We start from the raw sequence: 12,638 nt of genomic DNA, 5'->3' as shown, positions 1-12,638 counted from the left end.
AACATTATTATGATTATAGATATTATTATTATGATTACTATTATGTTGCTTGCATTATTTATTGTTATTGCTTGATCACGCCTTTTATGCATGTTTAAAGGGAATTGGTACTTGTAATCACGCTTAATAAGATATTTAATAATCTTGTTTAGGATTAATATGATAATAATTCAAGTGATCGCCAATAATAGTTTTATTTGTGCATTAAATTCAACCAACATAGATAAACAGGTTTAGGGTTAATCCTATTGATTGTATGTTAGTCAGAAAGCGCACATGAATACGATCAGAATAAAGTAGAGGTCTAATATTAGGGCAGGTTCAATCTCTTTTAGGTTGGATTTGTACCTTCATCCCCGAACACCAGTCATGGTTCAAGACCTATTGGAGTTGACGATCTCATGGATCGTTAAGGGGTGTAACCTTCACCCTGTGAACGGTTTACAAGTTCCTAAAACTGGTTGGCGACTCTTTTTCTCTATCTTCTTCCCTTTTGGACGCCACCGTACTTTAGAATTTGATCACAATGGGGTTCAAGCTAGGGGATTAACGCTTGAAATTATTCCCTACAAATATTAATGCACAAATAAATCTATTATTGGCGATCACTTGAATTATAATCATATTAACCCTAAACAAGATTATTAATTATCTTATTAAGCGTGATTACAAGTACAAATTCCCTTTAAACATGCATGAAAGGTGTGATCAAGCAATAACAATAAATATATCATCAAGCAACATAATAATAATCATAAATAATAAAATTATAATCATAACAATCATAATTAAAAATAATCATCATAACAATAATTATAATAATTATAATCATAAATCATAAAAAATAATCATAATAATTTTAAAGCATAATAATAGCAAGATCCTAGGCATGATACTAACAAGATTAATAACAAGCCCTAGCATGTCACTAAGCAATAAAAATCAAACCTTTAGCCCTAACATGATACTAACAAATATAAATATTAGGGAGAACATAGGAAACATCGTAACAATCATATTTAATATTAAAGTTACCCTAGACATGATACTAGGAATCAAAATAACAATCTAAGCATGAACTCTATATCATAATATCAATAAAAACCATTAAAGTACTTACTTTGATGCCTCGTACCTCTTTCTAATAACAAAATACACACGTTAGTAACTTCAAGGAAAATATAAAATCAAAACAACTAAATTAGGGCTTGTTTGGCATCAGTTTTGGTTTTCAGTTTCCTATTTTTTTGAAAACCAAAAACCAAAAACAGGAAACAAGAAAAAGGAGTTTCCACTTTTTTGTTGTCAGTTTTCATAATTATCATAATTTTAATAAGTTTATATAATTTTTGATTCATTATGGGACTCATATCATATACTATTAGAGAACAAAAACCAAAAAACAGAAAGCCACAACAATGCCAAACAAACCCTTAAATAATTGAAAGAGAGATTTGGGACCAAACCCTCAAAAATTAAACCTTTCACGTCTAGGGCGAAGGCAACTTCGAATATGGCTAGGTGTTTCTAGATCTAATGAATGCGGAATTTTGATATTTGAGAGAAGGTAGTTTAGAAAGAGAGAGAGAGAGTAATCAAGAGAATCTTGATGAGAGTTGGTGAATTAAAACGGAGTTTTTATGACGTTATTAATAAAGAAAATCAGCTAAAAAGATAAAATATCAAAACAGAGTTTGGCGCACGTAAAACCTGATCAACGCTGGCTATTGGCGCCAAGCGCCAATGCTAGCGCTAGGCGCTACAGCTGGCGTTTGGCGCTGATTCAGAAAATCACGCGTTTTCTTAAAATCAGATAAAAATTGCCGTACAGGAGGATAAAATTGTATTTCCCTCAAAAATGCTCTTTGATTCTAATTAAAACTCTGAAAAGTCAACAAAAGTCAATTTATCAATGCTAATTGAATTAGGATTGAAAAGAACTTTCTAGAAGAATCTAGAAGACCAAAACCATTCCTAATTGCATTAGGAATGATAAATCTATATTAGGCCCTCCTCTAGATCATTGGGCCGCATATAAGGCTCAAACCAGGCCCAGTTTAGTAAATTGGCCATAACTTCCTCAATATTCATCGGAATTGGGCTTATAATATATCGTTGGAAAGCTCTTGTCAAACCCCATCCAACTACACTACTATTGGACCCATATCATGGACCAACCAAACTGGATTGGCTGTTTTCTTAAAATAAGTTTTCAAAAACAGAGAGAAGAGAAAAGAAATTCAAACTATCCGCAACACTAGACTTTCCACACTTTCACTTCATTCGATTATGATTCGACGTGAAAGATACTCATCACCGGGTTTGGTTTTGGGGAGACACAAATGGGTGTCTACAAATACCTATTTGGCGCCTTCGTGGTGCGAACTTGATGAAAATCTAAATGCTAAGTGTTGTTGTCACGTGATCCGACCGCGAGAACGACTTTATTTATTAGTGATATAATATAATACTATCTTCGTTTCTTTTTAGTTCACACATATTCCTTTTTAGGAATTTTTTTTTAGTTGACACGTTTTATTTTAGGTTAAATTTTTTAACTTGTATTTACAAGCTACCCCACTTGCTTTTTCATTCTCTCTCACTTTTTCTCCTCTCCTTAATATATGTGCCTAAATAAAACGCGTCAACTTAATAGAAACGGAAGAAGTATGTTTTACACAACTCCATAATTTGATTTGTAATCAGTTATGACCCATCTAAAGGCGTTGTTCATAGTTTATGCACATATATATTGTTAACTTAGATGGAACACACAAGAGGGGGGGGTGAATTGTATAGGAACTAGTGTTCCCAAAATTTAGGAAATTAAAAACGTAAAACGAAATAAAGAAATGCAAAGAGATTTTTACGTGGAAACTGCTTGTGCCCAATGACAGACTAAAGTCGTATCACCTAATCAAAAGTAATTCCTAAACCACTAACTAATAATAGATAGGGAAGTAGGGTCGAATCCACAGGGAAACTGGTCTTTCTATTCCTAATTAATTCAAGCAATATAAATTATAAAGTAACCAATATATTATAATCAAAGGAAACTAAACTACAGAGATTAAAAGTAGGGAAGAATAAGAATAGAGGAAATCAATGAATAAAAGACCTTGGGCATAGGTTCACCAATAAATAACATTCCAGGATAAAACATAATAATCAATCATCAATGCATAAATTAATCAAATCATAAAGGGCTTTCGCTACGTATTACAATCACACAATTAATTTACCGGTATTAAATCTCATCTCTCGAATCTTGACTTAACCATTTATAAATTAACTTGCCTATTGAAAGTAGACCTAAACATCAATTTTCATCTCTCGAATCTCGAATCAATATTGTCAAACTCATGCATATCAGGCCTTATCTAGTCAAAGAGCATTAAATCAATCAATAGGAAATTAATCTAGCATTGATAATCAACAATAATAAATTACCCCTTCATATTATTTATGGATCCCCATAAACCCTAGAAATAAAACTACTCACACATAATTAAATCTAAACTAATCAAAGCAATAAAATAAGACATGAAGAAAGAATTAAAATAAATAACTGAGATAAAAGTAGAAGAAATCTTTACAAAAGTAATCTGGAATTAAGAGTAGAGTAAAGAACAAAAGTATATGAGAGAGAGAAACTAAAAGCTAAGTAGAGAGAGAAAATCTAAGAAAAGAATTAAGAAAGAGTAAAAGAAGATAGTCAACTCGCTTAACGGAAAAGTACTTATATTAAGCAAGAATCTCAAACTAAAACAAACTTAAACGACGATTAAACCGTCTAATAATAACACGCGCTCGATCGGGCGAGGCACCGCCCGATCAGGACCGCCTTTTTACTCCCAGGTATGTCTCTTGCGCCCGGTCGGGCGCGAGTTCGGGCGCCAGCTTTACTTCCCCCGCCCGGCCGGGCGCGCCTTCGGGCGGGACCTCTAATGGCTGGGCGGCACTCTTGGGCTACTCTTTGGACTTTGATTGGGCCCCAACTCTTCGGGCTAATTCGGATTTCCTCTTTGGGTCTTGAATACTCGGTCCAAATGCCCCGGTATCACATATACCGAGCCCTTAATCAAGGGTTCGATGGCTCTAACCGACTCTGGGCTATGAAGGATGGTCGTGCACCTTCAATGCTCGTAGATACTTCCTAATATCTTGGGAAAATGCTCCAAAAGTGCAAGTCCCTACAAAAGTCAACCAAATCTACGAAAACACTAGGAAACACCAATTAGTAATAAAAGTGGCTCTAAAGAGCCAAAAACACTACTAATTATGACCAAGGGACGGGGGTAAAATACTATATAAAATGAACATATCAAACTCCCCAAGCCAAACCTTTGCTTGTCCCTAAGCACAGATATCATCAATGAATAAATAAATATGCTTCGCTCCAATTAGTAAAAATCAAGCACAAACAATTCAAGGTAAATCTAATAAACATGCTTCAAAGTCAACCAATCAAATTCATCCAATTACTCTTCCTCCCTAACAATTGTGAAATAAAGCAAACCACAAGAGCATATAGAATTCAAGACTAGTGCTCACACACTCAACTCTCATTTATGTGGCGAGTAAAAAATGTACTCGATCGCTCTCCAACCAACCCCTTTAATGTGAACAATGCCCTCCCAACTCACACTCTCGTGCGTATAAAAAGATGTACACTCAACCTACTAGTCGACTCGAAATATGTCAAATTTCACTCACAAAAATGTAACAATAAAGAACTTGAGTGAACAAACAAACTTTATTTTCCAAACTTAAATTTTTCATTGAAAATCAAAGAATTTTTTCTTTCTTTTGATTAACCTCCAACTAGAACATTTGAACATCAAACAATTTTTTTCTTTTGCTCTTTTTTTTTCTTTTGAAGCTCACTTATTTTTTTATTTGAACTTCTCTTTTTTTTCATAACATCATACTTTATTTTTTTTTCTCAAGAGGATTAAACAATCAAGCTCAACAAAAATAAACTACGATCAAGAACAAAATAACTTCTCAAAACCCACCCAAATTGTGCAAATAATAAGCACACTACAAACTCCCTCACCTCACTCACTAATAGCTCCCCCAAGCCAAGCTTGGGACTAGTAACCAATGGGGCAAAATAGGCTTGTAATGTGGCTAATAAACAACAAAAAGTCAAGGCAACAACATGGGTAGCAAGAAAGGAACAAATGTATCTACAATTATCTGGAGGCTACCTAAAAGAACAAATGTCTTTGTCCTCCACAATGTGCACAATAATGAGTCATATAAACATTACTTATAGTTGCAAATCAATACTCAAATTCATTGACATACCAGGAACTATCACACATTCCTAACCAAATCAACTAGTCAAGCACTATATTCACAAGCAGCTGAACAAAATTGACGCCTGTTAGAACATCTAAGCAATCAAACTTCAAATCATGATCAACAAATCCACAATGCTTATCATCATATACTAAGAATCAAAACAATATTTTCCAAGTATGGGGCACAGGAAAGCATGATTTACAATTCATTAGAACGTATTTTTCGATTTTTTTATTTTTCAATTTTTTTGTATTTTTCATAGAAGAAAGCAATAAAACTAACCTAGAAAGCAATAAATCTAATCTAAGAAAACACACCAAAAAAAAAGAAAAGAGAAAAAGAAAGATACCAAATCCAAAATCTCCCCCAAGCCAGAATCAGATAATGTCCTCATTGGCTCGGGAACTAGCCCAGCATGGCTAGTCCTCATCATCCTCATCCATGGAGTCGAATCCTCCACCTCCGCTGCCACCTGCACCACCTTCACCAGAAGAGCTACCACCAAAATAATCAGCATGAAAACTCCCCCCCGCCGGTCCCCCGAAAGGAATGTCCTGGTCGTACCCATGGAAAGCAAAAGAGTCAGTATAAATACCATGGGCAATGGGATCCCTATCGTATCCCTGAGGTGGAGGCTGAAACCAGTCAGGGTAATAGCATCGTCGGGAATGTTGCCCCGACGAGCATAATCATCATACATAGGGTAGAGAGCTTTACCCTGGTTCCTCTCAAGGTACCCTAACCTATAGTCAATGGAGCCTACCATCCTCCTAAGGTCAGTGTGAGAATTCTTAATACGGCCTAAAGCCTGACCTATACTCTAAAGGCCCCAAACTGGGTCAAAGTCAACATGGGGGACAGAGTAAGACATGCGAGGTGGTGAAAGCGCTACCTCGGGCTCAGGCTGGGGTGGTGGAACTGGTGGTGCTTACCCCCTAGCATGGGCAACTAATAGGTCGTACGTGTAGGACGCTTGCCCGGGGGGAAAGACGGTCAAGTCAGGACTAGGTAAGGGAAAAATAGGCAATGGCTGCTCAATCCTAGTCCTAATACACCAGTGGGGGGTCTGCTCACTATCCAATCGTACCCAACCCAACTCCTCAAAATACCTAGCAGTCGTATAGGTGTCCGGTCCACAGTTAGTCATCTGGTGAGGTCCACTCTCAACAAAACCGGCTTTTTTAACTGTTATCCTTGTGATCAAGCCTCCTATACGAATAGGGGTACGAGATTGGGTACTGGCAGTGGCATGTCTACTCAGGTGGTGGATGATGTATCTACCTATGTTCAGTTTACCAAACCCATACACAGTGTCCTATAACAGTTAATTCGTTGGTTTGGGCATTGTGAGGCTCGTTCCTACCAAGAAAACACAATCCTGCAATCTTTGCTAGATTTTTGGGATAGGTTGATGGATAGGTTTCGCACTAGCATGTTGGGGGTCGGGGGTCGTCAAACCAGTTAAAGCATGATAAATATCACCCATTTTATAATCAGCATGCCATTGAAAAGGTAATTTAGAATTCAATTCAAATAATTTACAAAATTCAACAAATGTCAAACTAATATTCCTATTGTTCAACCTAAAAAATAAGTTCGACTATTTACAACTTTTAAAGATGACAACAATTTACATGTTAATTCACGGTATGTAGGATAGTGCATGTCAATGAATTTTCTCATTCCTATATCATTCAAAAATCGTTTAACAAAATCATACAAACCATAAGATTCAAGAGTAGGGCGGTGTAACCACCGTAAAGGAATTACCTCCCGCCCGACAAGGTGTTCTAGCCGTTCCTTTTGCTCCTGGCTAGCAATTCGGATTGTTGGCCAATAGGAGAGTTGCAAATCTGGATCGTACTCCTTCCTCGAACTAGAACTCCTCCCAAAAATTGATCGAGCCCTCTTTAAAGTCATAGTAGAAAAATGGGTGTGAAATTATTTGATTGAAACTTAAAAATTTTTAAGTAGGATTGTAGAAAGTGAAGAGAGGATTAAGAATATGTAAAAATTATTGGATTTGGGTGAGAAATAAAGAGAAGATCTTAGAGAGAAGGTAGAGGTTTTAAGGTTTTAGAGAGAGAAAGTTAAGGAGGAAAGAGATAGAAATGAGAAAAGAAAGAAGAAAGAATAAGAAAAGAGGCACGGCTGGTGTCGCGCCCGGTCGGGCGGACCTTCGCCCGGTAAGGCAATCTGATATGTTACTCCTTCGTTGCTCTCGCGCCCGATTGGGCGATCCATTGCCCAAAATTCCTCTTCTCTCGCACCCGATCGGGCTCTTAATCTCCGTATTTTGTCAAATCTTGCGCCCAGTCGGGCGCCTTTCGCTCGATCGGGCAAAAAATCGTTAATTCAAACCCTTAGTCTCGCGCCCGATCGGGAGAGCTTCGCCCAGTCGGGCCCGAGGCTAATTGGACGATTTTTTTTGCCTTTCTTCTTTTCTTCAATTTTTTGCTAACTCTTTTCCTTCAAACCTGTACAAAAACTCATAAAACTCATTAGATTCCTCCTCTCTCCTCTCACAAGAAAAAGAAAAGAAAAACTAGTCTAAAAAGCATTAAAATATGGGTTGCCTCCCGCAAAACGCTGGTTTATCTAGGTCCCGCATGACCTTCTTACCAAGTACAAGAACTAGGACCCTTGGCCTAACGCTTGGTCGGGTGGTTTCTCACCCGGTCGAGCGGTGTTTAGGCCACGACGCGGCTTCCTGACATACCCTGTGGGACACCAATTCACCTTATCTAGTGGATCCTCCTTGACTTGGATTGGGGGTTCTTTAATGCTACGCACTAAAGATCCTTTTTTGATCGATGGTTGCTTCAAATTGTCACTACTTTTAGCACTTGCAACTCGATCTGGCGGAACACTTATTGTAGGCTCAACTTCCATAGCTTGCTTGTTTAATTCCAGCTTCTCATCCTCAAAGCCAAGACCGACAGTGTAGAGGGCTCTTTCTATTGCATCAACTTCCTTATGCCATTTGTTTACTTCATCTGTGGAAGATGCAACATAAGATACCGCCTCCAAGGGATATTTTACAAGAGCTTGGGGCTTGTTAGAATAATTTTGAACCACATCAACACTAAAACACTTCTCCTCTGTCATGGGGCTTTTAGGGGTATTATTAAGATTAAAAATAATTTTATCGTCCCCTACTGATAGTGTCAATTTGCCACATCTCACATCTATAATTGCTCCTGTAGTTGTTAAGGAATGGTCTACCCAAAATAATTGGGGTTTGCATATCCTCAGCCATATCAAGAACAACAAAATCAACAGGTATATAAAATTTACCTACTCTAACAGGAACATCCTCTAAAACACTTAAGGGGTATTTAAAAGAACGGTCGGCCATTTGTAGAGTAATGTTAGTAGCTTTTAATTTACCCATATCTATCTTGGAACACACAGATAATGGCAAAACACTAACGCTAGCGCCCAAATCACATAATGCATTATCAATCATCAGATTGCCAATATGACAAGGGATAGATAAACTACTCGGATCTTTCAGTTTAGGTGGAGATTTTTTTGAAGTACGACACTACATTCTGTAGTGAAAGCTACTGTCTCTACCTCACTAATAGACCTTTTTCTTGTCAACATTTCCTTCATAAATTTTGCATATGCAGGAATTTGTGTAATTAATTTAGTGAAGGGAACTGTTACCTGCAAATCTTTTACCATCTCCAGAAACTTACCAAACTGCTTATCTAAATTTGTTTTCAAGTGACGATTGGGGAATGGAAGTTTGATAACTGGCTTTGGAGCAATACCACTCTTATCTGGAGTTGCTACTTTCCCTGGAGTCGTACCCTGCAATGTAAAATCAGATATATCAGTACTATTCTTTAGCCCTGCATGGCTATTAGCTACATTGTCAGGTTTAATGGAATCAAGAGTATCATTATTTAATAAAGCAGGTTCATCATCTCTGGGCATAGGGGGCCCTTCAGAAGTTTGAACCACTCCTTAGAGTAATTGCATAGGCTTGATCCGTAGGCTTGGTCGACTGTGCTGGCAGGACTCCCTATTGTCGAGCTTGCAGAGTAGCAGAAATTTGCGCAATTTGATTATCTACAATTTTATTATGTGCTAGTATCGAATCAATTTGGGCATCTCTAATCTCCAATTCCTTCTGCATATTAGCCAGCATCGCTCTAATTTCTACCAGAGTAGGGTCGAAAGGTGAGGAGGATTGTTGTGGTTGGTTCTTCTGGCCAGCATTCGGGTGGTAATATTTCTGCTGAGTTTGTTGTGGCGCCTGTGATTCTTGTGGAGGTGGTGGATTTTGAACATTGGTGCTCCGGTAGGAAAGGTACTGATGATTCCAGTACCCACGATTGTAGGTGTTGGAGTATGGGTTATTCTGCCTATAAGCTTAAAAGGCATTGACTTGCTCCACGGAACTCCTGCAATCTTGCCCCCAATAACCTAGAATTCCACAATTTTCATAGAAAGCCTCATTAGAATTATTATTAATTGCAAAGACATTAGCTACATTTGCAGTACTAAGATTATCTAGTTTCTGGCATATAGAGGTTAATTTAGCTTGTAAAAAGGATACAGAGTCGACACTATGTTTTCCTTTATTAGCAAAGCCTCTGGGATTCCCATATTGGGAATTATGTATTGCCATATCTTCAATAACTTGACATGCATCATCAACATTAAGGTTCATAAACCTCCCACTAGCTGTAGAATCCAATATTATTCTAGATAAATTTCCAATCCCATTATAAAAGGCTTGGATCAACTGCCATTGTGCCAGATTATGGTGGGGGCATTCTCTTTGTAGATCCTTGAACCTCTCCCAAGCCTCATATAAAGTTTCATCGGCCTCTTAGGCAAAGTTCTAAATAGAACTTCGTAGTACAACTGTTCTCTTACAGGATAATATTTGTTATAAAAATTCAAAACAAGAGTTTCCCAGTCAGTTATACCAAGAGCAGTTCTATTTAATCCATTAAACCATAATTTGGCTTTTCCACTTAAAGAAAAAGGAAAGAGAATCTCCATGATTTGCTCTTGTGTGACCCCGGCTTGCCTGATGGTATTATAGTACTGACAATAGTCTACAATATGAAGATTTGGGTCTTCACCCTTAGCTCCACTAAATTGCTTCCTTTCTATCATCGTTATAAAATCTCTCTCTGTACCCCATCAAGAGCTGGAGTGGGAGTAAGGTGTGGAAAATCTGTAAGCTTTGGATGTGAATAATCACTGAGCTTCTTAGGTACCGCCATCTCTGATTCTGGATCTGAAGATACCTCTGAATTGCTAGAATCAGTTGGAGGGTCTCGGTGATTATTATTATCACCAGAACCCGCTAGAATTTGCCTGTAGAAATTCTTTTGTCTATGGAAGGATCGTTCGATCTCAGGATCGAATGGGATGTAACCTGATCTGGAACACCTGGGCATAAACAAAGAACTAAAAGCAAATATGAGACTTGCCTCAAAGAAATAACCTAGACTACAAAAATAATCAGAAATAAAAATAAAATCGTTTCCCCGGCAACGGCGCCAAAATTTGACAAGCTAAAGTCGTATCACCTAATATAAAGTAATTCCTAAAACCACTAACTAATAATAGATAGGGAAGTAGGGTCGAATCCACAGGGAAACTGCTCTTTCTATTCCTAATTAATTCAAGCAATCTAAATTATAAAGTAACCAATATATTATAATCAAAAGGAAACTAAACTACTGAGATTAAAAGTAGGGAAGAATAACAATAGAGGAAATCAATGAATAAAAGACCTTGGGCATAGGTTCACCAATAAATAACATTCTAGGGTAAAACATAATAATCAATCATCAATGCATAAATTATTCAGATCATAAAGGGCTTTCGCTACGTATTACAATCACATAATTAATTTACCGGTATTAAATCTCAACTCTAGAATCTCGACTTAACCATTTATAAATTAACTTGCCTATTGAAACTAGATCTAAACATCAATTCTCATCTCTCGAATTTCGAATCAATATTGTCAAACTCATGCATAAAAGATCAGGCCTAATCTAGTCACAGAGCATTAAATCAATCAATAGAAAATTAATTTAGCATTGATAATCAACAACAATAAATTACCCCTTCATATTATTTATGGATCCCCATAAACCCTAGAAATAAAACTACTCACACATAATTAAATCTAAACTAATCAAAGCAATAAAAATAGACATGATGAAAGAATTAAAATAAATAACTGAGATTAAAGTAGAAGAAATCGTTACCAAAGTAATCTGGGATTAAGAGTGGAGTAAAGAACAATAGTATATGAGAGAGATCGAGAAACTAATCTAAAAGCTAAGTAGAGAGAGAAAATCTAAGAAAAGAATTAAGAAAGAGTAAACGAAGATACTCAACTCGCTTAACGGAAAAGTATTTATATTAAGCAAGAATCCTAAACTAAAACAAACTTAAACGACGATTAAACCATCTAATAATAACACGTGCCCGATCGGGCGAGGCACCGCCCGATCGGGCTCGCCTTTTTACTCCCAGGTATGTCTCTCACCACGCCCGGTCGAGCGCGAGTTCGGGCGCCAGCTTCACTTCCCCTGCCCGGTCGGGCGCGCCTTCGGGCGGGACCTCTAATGGCCGGGCGGCACCCTTGGGATACTCTTTGGACTTCGATTGGGCTCCAATTCTTCGGGCTAATTCGGATTTCCTCTTTGGGTCTTGAATACTCGGTCCAAATGCCCCGGTATCACATATACCGAGCCCTTAATCACGGGTCCGATGGCTCTAACCGGCCCTGGGCTATGAAGGATAGTCGTGCATCTCCAATGCTCGTAGATACTCACTAATATCTCAGGAAAATGCTCCAAAAGTGCAAATCCCTACAAAAGTCAACCAAATCTACGAAAACACTAGGAAACACCAATTAGTAATAAAAGTGGCTCTAAAGAGTCAAAAACACTACTAATTATGACCAAGGGACGGGAGTAAAATACTATATAAAATGAACATATCACCCAACAAGGAGAAAACCACGACCACTTGGGATTTTCTAACACGACTTCACTAAATAGGGCAACTACTCCGTTACAACGTATAAGGAACTCGACAAAACTTAAGTTCCAATTAGAACCTAAGCTAACCCCAAATGCTCACTCTAGCTTCTACTCCGAAGCCTACACTCAAGACTTAACTCTAAGTCTTTACAAGGATCACTCAACCCTTTCCCAAATTACAACTCAGTAATTTGAACTCTATGTGTTTAGATATCTTACAATAGTTGGAACATAGGAATACTCTCACTGACAAATATATTTTTTACTCAAATGTTGTACGATTGTCAGGATGCCTTA

General features: G+C 37.5%; 1 non-coding gene across 1 annotated transcript; it reads left to right on the top strand.

Moving 5' to 3' along the window:
• The first annotated feature begins 10,082 nt into the window (after positions 1-10,082).
• LOC145633454 (small nucleolar RNA R71) lies at positions 10,083-10,189 on the top strand. The gene has a single exon (XR_014112779.1). It is a non-coding gene; the product is annotated as a small nucleolar RNA R71 (small nucleolar RNA).
• Positions 10,190-12,638: the final 2,449 nt, after the last annotated feature.

Source organism: Chenopodium album, chromosome 5, assembly GCF_948465745.1.
Source record: "Chenopodium album chromosome 5, dcCheAlbu1.1, whole genome shotgun sequence".
Lineage (NCBI taxonomy): Eukaryota > Viridiplantae > Streptophyta > Magnoliopsida > Caryophyllales > Amaranthaceae > Chenopodium > Chenopodium album.
Note: the sequence above shows the minus strand (reverse complement) of the source record. Positions and strands in the feature narration are given on the sequence as shown.